Source organism: Thunnus maccoyii, chromosome 5 (genome assembly GCF_910596095.1).
Source record: "Thunnus maccoyii chromosome 5, fThuMac1.1, whole genome shotgun sequence".
In the NCBI taxonomy this organism is placed as follows: Eukaryota; Metazoa; Chordata; class Actinopteri; order Scombriformes; family Scombridae; genus Thunnus; species Thunnus maccoyii.
Window position 1 is genome coordinate 33162267 of NC_056537.1, and position 9334 is coordinate 33171600.

Here is a 9334-nt window from a genome sequence, read left to right on the forward strand (position 1 = left end):
GGGAGGGAGGGGTAGAGGAGGAGGTGGAGTAAGGGAGTGGTGGTGTCCCAGTGACAGATGTGTTGACTTAGTGTGAGTGCAGAGATGCTTTCTATACAATGATGGAAAGGTCTTGCAGTTTACACAAATACTACATTATGTTGTCCCTCTGTCTGCATGTGTCAGTGTTTTTGATGTCCGTTTTTTCCACCTTTTTACTTTCTTTGCTTTGCTTTCTCAATTTAGCTACTACAGCGAGGCTGTCTGCATTTCAGTGTCATCAGAAAGTGATATGGGTGAGAGAAAACGTACAGATGGACACCTCACGCATACCTAATAGCTGGTTCATCCTCATCAACAGCTCCTAAATTGAATACATTTTGAGCAAATTTTATCCTAAATACCTACCTAAATAAAATTTAGTAGACCTAAAATATTAGAGACACCTCTTAGTATAGCCCAATACAGTTCAACAGCACCACAAACTACAGTCTCCAAATGACCATAAATTAAATCAACACCTCTCTGAAACAGATTAAATATAAACCGTACATTATAACATTCATGAAGGTGGGATTTACTGCAGGGCTGTTATACTGCATTTGGTTTATCTAGGTGAACCTAATAAACTGGCAAGTCATGTATTAGCCCATTGGACTGACATAGGTGTTTGTCTGAGGAAGGTTTTATAAGGAGACACTTACCATTTGATTTAATTTAATTTCTAAGTGCAATTATAATAAGTGCATTAGTCTAATTTTGATAATTACCCAACTGTTTCATTTATCAGTCTGAAATCATTCAAATATGGATTTGCTGTCTCACATTTGATCTGTTTTATGTCATTGCTGTCTTAATATCTTTAGGTATCTGTTGGTCAGACTGAACAAATAATCCGACGACAGCACATTGGACTAAATAATAATTGAATAAATAATTGATATAGTAATCAAAATACAATACTTGTTAGCTATAGCCCTGTTGTAAATGCAGGTGCAAAAGAATCATGTCTTTGTCGCTGAGTGATGCCTTAATGGTGTCAAATTTGGGGAGATTTTAAAAGGTTAGCTCAGATTTCAAACTTAAAAGCTGTCATCGTGGATCTGCTTTCTGCTTAAATCCAACGTCTTTGTGTGTGTGTGTGTGTGTGAGTATGTGTGTATACATCACTAAGGGCAGACCATATGGAGCATCTATTGTGTGCTCATTAGTACGTTCAAGCTGGGAGGGAAACCATCGAATTATACACACACACACACTCACACACACACAGATGTTACCTGGTGTTTATTTTGCCCTTAGGCTGCCAAAGTATGTTGTAACAAGAGAGAAGAAAATGAAAAAGTACTCATAAGTTATAACTGTATATTATTATGCTTATCATTCGTCAGTATTAGATATGATCAAAAAAAAAGTATTGGATTAGCATTCCAAGAGGGGAACAAACTGAAAATGCTGCTGTGTTGTTGTATCTGATTTGGAGAGGACAACTATGTTGGCTTCCCTGGCTTGTTAAGTTGAAAGGGAAGCATTTCTATTTTCATATTTGAAAGCTTACAGAGCAGAATGACAGGAAATGTGGAAAAACAAGGAGATGATGTTCAACAAAGGCCATTTTTAAATCCATAGCATTGTGCACTTTGACCACCAGGACACCATCAAATCTCCTGCTTTCCAATATGACTCTGGAGTCTAGAATGGTACAGTCATATTTGGCCCCAGACCACCCCCTCAGACATATACACATGGTTTGAGCCAGCTGGCCTCAATCCCCTCCCTAGTTGGTTTGGGTGGTTGGTTTGTTTGATCGCGGTCAGTAGATCATAAGGAGTAGAAAGCAATAGTCCATATACTCAAACACACACACGCACTGGATGGGGAAGATCCTTAATCCCTGTGGCATACTTTGGCAGTACAGTATAAAGCTGATGGCAGAGGATTACATCAGATATAATAAGTCAGCCAGTCAACCAGGCAGTCAGCCTTAAAAGCACTGAACACACCTCACAATCAAAAACCTGATTTCAGTATCATGGAGAGTCTACACTGACATTTCAACACATCACAGGCAGGGTAGTCAAGCACATGTTATCTTATTGCGCACTGAGGATTTAATCTGTCACCTCCCAACTGAGCATCAGACCTGTTGGACCTGATGATGTCATGATATTGTCATTATGTTTGACTTTTATGACTAAAACCTGGACAACACTAACAATAATCCCGTTTAAACTGGTTAACACCAGAAATCTGAACACAGTGTGCTTGTCTGGCATTCTTGGAGGCCTGTTTTCTGAAAGGAATCAAAAAAGTATGTCTTCATCATTTATTCATGTCACTGTGTTTTATGTTTTTAGCCAGTGGCCAGTATGGCACTGTCAATCACTCCACCACTTAAATGTGTCAACTACTATTGAAGGAAATGCCATGAAATAATTTTTGGAATACTTTGGTTTATCACCAAATACTTGTAAAACTAATGACTTTCCAATCAGCCTCAGATGTACTTTGTGTTAAGTGCTAATTAGCATATGTTAGCATGCTAACAGATACTATGATGATTCTCACATGGTAAACATTAGACCTGCTAAACATCGGCATGTTATCATTATCATTGTGAGTGTGTTAGCATTCTGACATTAGGATTTAACACAAAGCAACGCTGCACAGTCTCACAGAGCTGCAAGCAGGGCTGTGGATTTAGTCTTGTTATTATATCACACAGAATGCTTTTTGAAGCTAGAGCAAAAGTTGAAGACTGTCCCATTGCAGCTATCCTCACAAACCCATCCTGAATTCACCAATGAGCTTATTTCTCTCTCTCTCTCTTTGACGTTGCACCAAAACAAATCATGTCATCCCTGACTAATAAAGTTCAGTCAAAGACAGTTACGACAAGGAATAGTGGCAGGCAGTTAGTGTGTGAAAGCTGGTATCAGCAGCAGCTGAGTCAAGTCAAGACAGGTTGATGACAGGGGGGTTTGTAGTACTGAAAACTGAAAACATGTTAGTCACTCACCATCTGCACTGCTTAAAGCTAAACTTTGTCACACAGCACTGGTTAAGATTGTAAAACAGTTTAAGACTGTAATGCTTTAATTTTGATCTCTAGCAGTTAGTTTAGTAATAAATAAAAAAACAAGTAGGCAGGAGAAGGTGAGAGATTTTGTGTCAGACTCAGACTGCGAGGCTGTGGCTATTTCCCAAATTAGTACATAATTAGTTAATAGTACAGAATCGGTACAAAAGGCTTGTTCATTCATTTTTTGCAAACACTAACAAGGAATTGACTATTCATTGCAAGTGGTTAAACACAGATTTGGTGGAAAATGCCTTGCTCTATGAGGGAGCTCTCAAAGAATCTAAGCAGCAACAAGGATTCTGCTGGGTGAACCAATCCCCCCTTAACAAAGTCATAAATAAATTTTAGTCAAATTAACAATACCAAAAATATTGCACATAAGGAGGAGGTTGAGGTGGTCAAGGGGGCTACAGCAGGAAGCATGAGTGTATCTGCAGAGTCAGGTTATAAGTGCGGTAGACATTCATAATTATGATCGGACATAACCCATCAGCTGATAGCCACACAGCTGATGAATGAGCCAGTGATTGTGGAACATGAATGGAAAAGCTGATGCCAATCAGCTAATGCAAATGCTATTGCTATAAATCACTGTATATATGATGTAGCCTATTATCTTTTCACTCCTCCACACCACCAGTGCTGGGGTTCACATCAAAATGCTGCATTTTTAATCAGATGTTGTCTGCTCATTACCAAGGGAAATCAAAAAAGCAGAAAAAAGCAGAGATTTCTGATTTTAACAAGACCGTAGATGGATGACTCTGCAAACTACTGTTTGGCATAGATCCAGAAGGACTGCATTTCTGAGATTGATTTGCCAGGTCTGGCACAGTAGAGCATATTAGACTGGATTAGATTGGACTGGTCTGCCAAATAGCAATGCCAGCCCATTCTGCAGTCTGAGTACACTAAAGCAAATTCTAATTAATGAAAAAGATTTTGATTAATATATGACCCGCAATATGCTAGCAGAATCCTCCCAATTTTCTTCTCTCTCGTTAAAACACACACAGAGATGAGATTTCTTAAGAAATGTTGACACAGCTGGCTTCTTTAAGAAGGAAATAAAACTAATGTTCCTTTCATTTGGTCCACAGCAAAATCTTGTGGATGATTCCAAGGCAGACTGTGTAATCTGTGTAATCTTTGAATGCAGTCAAAACTGAGCTAAGTTAAGCTGCTGGAAACAGGCTCATGGCATCAAACTGCAAACCACATTCTCAACTACTGAACATCCCTGTCCAACTTCACTGGTTGGCAAACTGGTGCCTGGAGTTTAAAAAAAAAGGAAGATTTTTAAAAATTGTTACCAGAACTAAATAAGGTGTCACTATGATAACAGTGAGGGCATCCATCTCAAGATATCATTGTCCTTTTTTAAGTTCTCTATAATGTCTTTTACTTATTTATTCGTTTATGTATTAATGTTATTTAACAGGGACAATACAGATTGCGGACAGGTGTAGGGTGTTGGGACTGAAAATCGGCATAGGAAGTGACAATTGATCATTTTTCAAATAAATTTATAGAACTGGCAAAGCTCAATAAACTGTTACAGGTACGGCTAGCCTGATTCCAGGAGGTTACTGGTCCCAGCCAAGAAATAGTCTACATCATCCTCCATAAAACTGCAAATTTTGTGACTTTTGGACAGTGCCAGGCTAGCCATTTCCCCCTGTTTCCAGTCTTTATGCTAAGCTAACCAGCTTCTGGTTGCAGCTTCATATTTACAGTACAGAGATAAGCGTGGTATCAACGTTCTCATCTAATTCTTGACAAGAAAGTAAATAAGCATCTCCCAAAATGTCAAACTAGTCTAAGAAACACACATGGTCTACACGTGGTCTGGTTTCTTGTATCAAGGCAGAATTTAACTGCTAAAGATATTGTTTCTTTGTTGGTACAAAAAGATAACTGAAAGATAATTACAGTGGCTGAAAACTCTGCACTGCAACTTGATAAAATAAATTAACAAAACATACACATAGATTTAATCACAATAAAACATGATTGTTTTTTAGTTAGGAGGGGGGAAAACTTTTTTGTGGTCATTATAACTGACTGTGGTTGAAATGCAGGACAGATATACTATATGTCTGATTGGTCTGTGTATATATGAGATGGAAAAACAGAAAATGAGTTATGGGATACATACTGCAGTCACACATTATAGGTGCAAAATACAATAACGTTGGACAAAACACAACAAAATAGAGAACACAACAACAAAACAGGAAACACAATAGCAATTTCACAAAACAGAAAAGATAGGGACAACATTTCTTGTTTGTGATTGGACCAAATGCAAGTTTATTCAGAGTTTATGCAGTCAAGATTGGTCAGTGATACTACGTGGAAGTAAACTCTCAGGGATGTGCTGACTGGTCATGAATGTATAGTGGGATGCTATTGGGCCAATCGTTTGCCAGGTTCTCTTGGTGACTTTTTTAATGAAGAGAAAGGTGTAAACAATCACAGTCATATGATATTATATTTATTTTGTTAGGTGTTGTTAGCTAATTTGTTATTGCTGTTCAGACATGCTGTTAATTAAACAACCTTATTACAGTTGGAGAAAACTCCTCTCAAAAACAATTAAGAAGAACGTAAGTGTCGGTAGCAGTTGAGCTTAATTAATTAGAATGTTCTGTAATCAGTCCATATTTAATGCCATCCCTCCCCTCTTCCATGAGTGGCAGAGGTATTGTTGCATTAGTCTCACGATACCAGACAATCGGAGATCTCCCCGCCTACTGATCATCTGGGGATTTATAAATGCACAGTAGTTGCTTGAATGGCAGCGAGAATGGCTGCTTACAAACCTACACTCCTTACACCCCCCCACACTCCCATTCTCCTCAGATTCTCCTCCATAGTGATCTGCATGTCACCGCCCCAATATGAAGGGCTGCTCTAAAGACCTTGGATTGGTTCTGCAAGGCTGGATTTAATTGTTTCCACCCAGTTTTAAAAAAAAAGCTGGGAGATTGTCCTCAGTCTCCAGTTGACCGATGCATTTAAAGACTGACTTGTGAGTTTATTGCATATGTGTCATTAAGACATGAACATTATTTATAAGCTAAATTAGCCATAGCTTGTCCAACAGAACCATTTATGACTGTCAGGCATCATTTTTTCTGAAAATCTAGACACACAGACAGGTGAGCTGCAGCCTCTCAGCTGAGCTCTGATGTCATAGTGAAAGATCTAGCCATAAGTTCAGGAGTTGACTGAAAAATAATACAAATAGAAGTTTTTGAGATGATGCAAAGATAGGTTTGAGCATCACTGTGACTCTGTTGTGAAACTCTTGAGTTGTGTCGCCAAAATCCTCAAACTGAAAGAAGGACAGAATCTCAAGTGAGGTTTGAAAACCTTCCAACAGCGAGTTACAGAGCTACACATTACCTATAGGTTTCTACACATTTATTTTATTGTAACATTTATTGTGACAGTCTATGATATGCTGTTTTTAAATATTAATTCAATTAATTTAATTAAAAGATGTCTACCAATAAAATAAAATATAAGTGAGTGTAATGTAAGTCAGAGAAAAAATCATGATTCAAGTCCAGTTTCAGACATTTAGCAGAGTCAAGCTCTTTATGTGTGTATGTGTGTGTGCACATGTGCCCGTGAAAAAGAAAAGAGTGACAGAGAGCCAGTACACATACACAATTATTTTGGCCATCTGACAAAAAATTTCCTACCAAAGTTAAAACCAAACCTATGCCCTTTCCTTCCTGTGCCGCTTTACTCCCTCTCTCCTTCTCCCTCCATCTTCTCTCTCTCTCTTTTCAATTACTGTCCATGCTTGCTTTTCTTCCCTGCATTATAAATCAGGCCAAACCCAAATAGGGCTCTCTCCCATAGCCCTCTACCTCGTCTGCTCTGCTGCAGTCTGTCAGCTTGTTTAACTTATAATTTATGAATGGACTGGGAGCTCTGTGACTCAGTGGAAAATAGAAATACACTCTGCATCCATTGTAGAAATTGGTTCTGAGCATTTCTCAAGATAATCTGTGACTTTTTACTTTTGGCATTAGGCTGTGTCCAGGGTGATCAGCTTTGAATCAGATAGGGCAAGTACACACAAACACAAAGACACACACAAAAAGGCAGTTCAACATAGTCAGGGAAGCTTCAAATAACAGCGGCCCTGCATATCTAATCTTACATAGCAATCACTGTGTCAAGTGAAAGCAGTCATAGTGACAAACCAACAAAAAATTATCATCCGACACTGCAGTTCCCCTCTGCTCTACGAAGCATTTTAATGTCTTTCGGCTCATTATTTTGGTTTTTACAGCCCAAAATGTCACTGTTTTGGATCAGTCTCACTGTTAACATCAACATTGTTCCCATCGATAGCAGGCAGCTGTTCTCAGTGAAAGACAAAGTTGACAATTAGCTGGTGAACATGGTGGAGTATTTAACAGCTAAAGAGCCAGATTTTGTTCTCAGGAGTTTTTGGAGACCAAAACAGAGCTAAAAGAAGGGTGAATATAGGAGTTAATTCATCAGGTGGCTAGAGATACACCTCCAAATGCATGTTTGCTATATCAACTTTATAAGATCAAGTTGTGTTTTCAACTTGTTCTATTTCCCCCCCATGCAGTGGCCAAAAAATAGATCAATGTTAATTAATTTGGCACACTAAATGCAATGCAGCAAGAAAAACAGAATTCCAACTTTTAAGTTACTGATGCAAACTTGCTTTGGAGCCTTTTGTTTTTAATAAGTTTTTATTCAACCATATATATTACAGCAGTCATTAAGGTTCAAGTTGCTGTAATGATTGAAATGCAGTTTCAGAGGCTTAAGTGGTTGATGAAGAAGAAAAATTGGAGAACTGCCATCAATCCCTATCTCTAGTCTTCAAAGGTACTGGGGCTTTAAGAACAGTTTTCAACAGTTAAAAGGGAGGGTGAGTGAATGGACTGTGAGCAGTAATGGCACCACCACTATGAAATGGTTGCATTGTGGTGTAGAGAAGCCACTTGACAAACCAGTTCTAGGGTTTCCATGAAATAGCCATCTGCCAGCTACCAATTATCAGCTGCTGGCAAGGTACACACACACACAATACACACACATATTGTATATATACACACAGTCATAGTTATTAAAATATGTATACTATACCCACTACTTTTGTGCCAGCAACATCTATGGTACACTTCTCTTGTGTACATACGCATCATATGAACAAAAAGTGAACAACGTATTCTGCCTCATGTACTACACATCTGATGACAGTTAACTGAACACTGAATATGTGTGTATATTAGTGCACACGTCATGACAACACCATTCATAGTCTGCTGAGAGCATTTTATCATTAAACCTAGATCTTCAAAAACTAGAAGAAAAAAATAAACAACTTTACTTTCACATTGATGCCCATGTATCCCTTTAACATTTTACATCACTAATTTTCACATATTTGAAACTCATAAATACATGGTAAAATAGAGGTTTTTAGGTGGCAATGATTGTGACAGGACCCAAAGGTCAGTGGAAGCTGTTTGTTTGACTTACCCAGCCCAACTGTTTAGTATTCCGCCTCAGTACACAAGGAGGCATATTATGTAACAGCTGGGGAGATCTGTGACCAATAAGGAAAGGACCAGGCAGAAAATCTCACACTTGTGACTTGATTTCATGCATATGAATGATAATTGCAGTGAATTACATCGTATTAATCATGTAGTTGAATATGAAACAAAATTTGCCAGCGTGTTGTTTTGTAGTTCATCTACTGTATGCTCCATGCCAGAAAGTACTTGGATTTTTCATTTCAATCAACATCATCATGCAAGCAGAACTAAACATTTTCATTGATGTTTTCAGGCTGTAAATTAAGCTTTCTCAAAAAGTAGGATAAATCAGTTCATCAAAATATGTGTCACTAAATGAAATGCATATTTGAATGATGATAGTTACATACAGTTAGATTAAGAACATCGTAAAAAAAAAAAAAAGGAAAGAGAGGTTATTTACTTGCCTTATCTTTTGGATCGGAGGAAGCCGGGTGGGGTTTCCCTCTCTTCTCTCTCTTTCCTTTTCTGGATGCTGGAGATCCCAAAGCAGTGATGCAGAGATGGAAAGAGAGAGACGGGGGCGGAGGAGGGGGTGTTAAGTTTCTTGATGCAGTCTAGACAAGGTCTGAATACTTATCAGCTGTGTGTGTTTGTGTATAGGTGTGAGCGGTACCCCAGTGAGGGGTGCAAATTCCTTTTCATATTCTGTAGCTTGTCAGCCACATAC

The 9334-nt window shown here is 38.4% G+C and overlaps 1 protein-coding gene across 1 annotated transcript in view; it reads right to left on the minus strand.

Annotated features, from left to right (window-relative positions):
- The window catches only part of LOC121897731 (synaptic vesicle glycoprotein 2B-like), a 70802-nt gene extending 62128 nt beyond the window's left edge, over positions 1 to 8674 (minus strand). The window contains exon 1 of the mRNA XM_042412429.1: positions 8606 to 8674. The gene's annotated coding sequence lies outside the window, so the exon portion shown is untranslated. The remainder of the gene's footprint in view (positions 1 to 8605) is intronic.
- Positions 8675 to 9334: the final 660 nt, after the last annotated feature.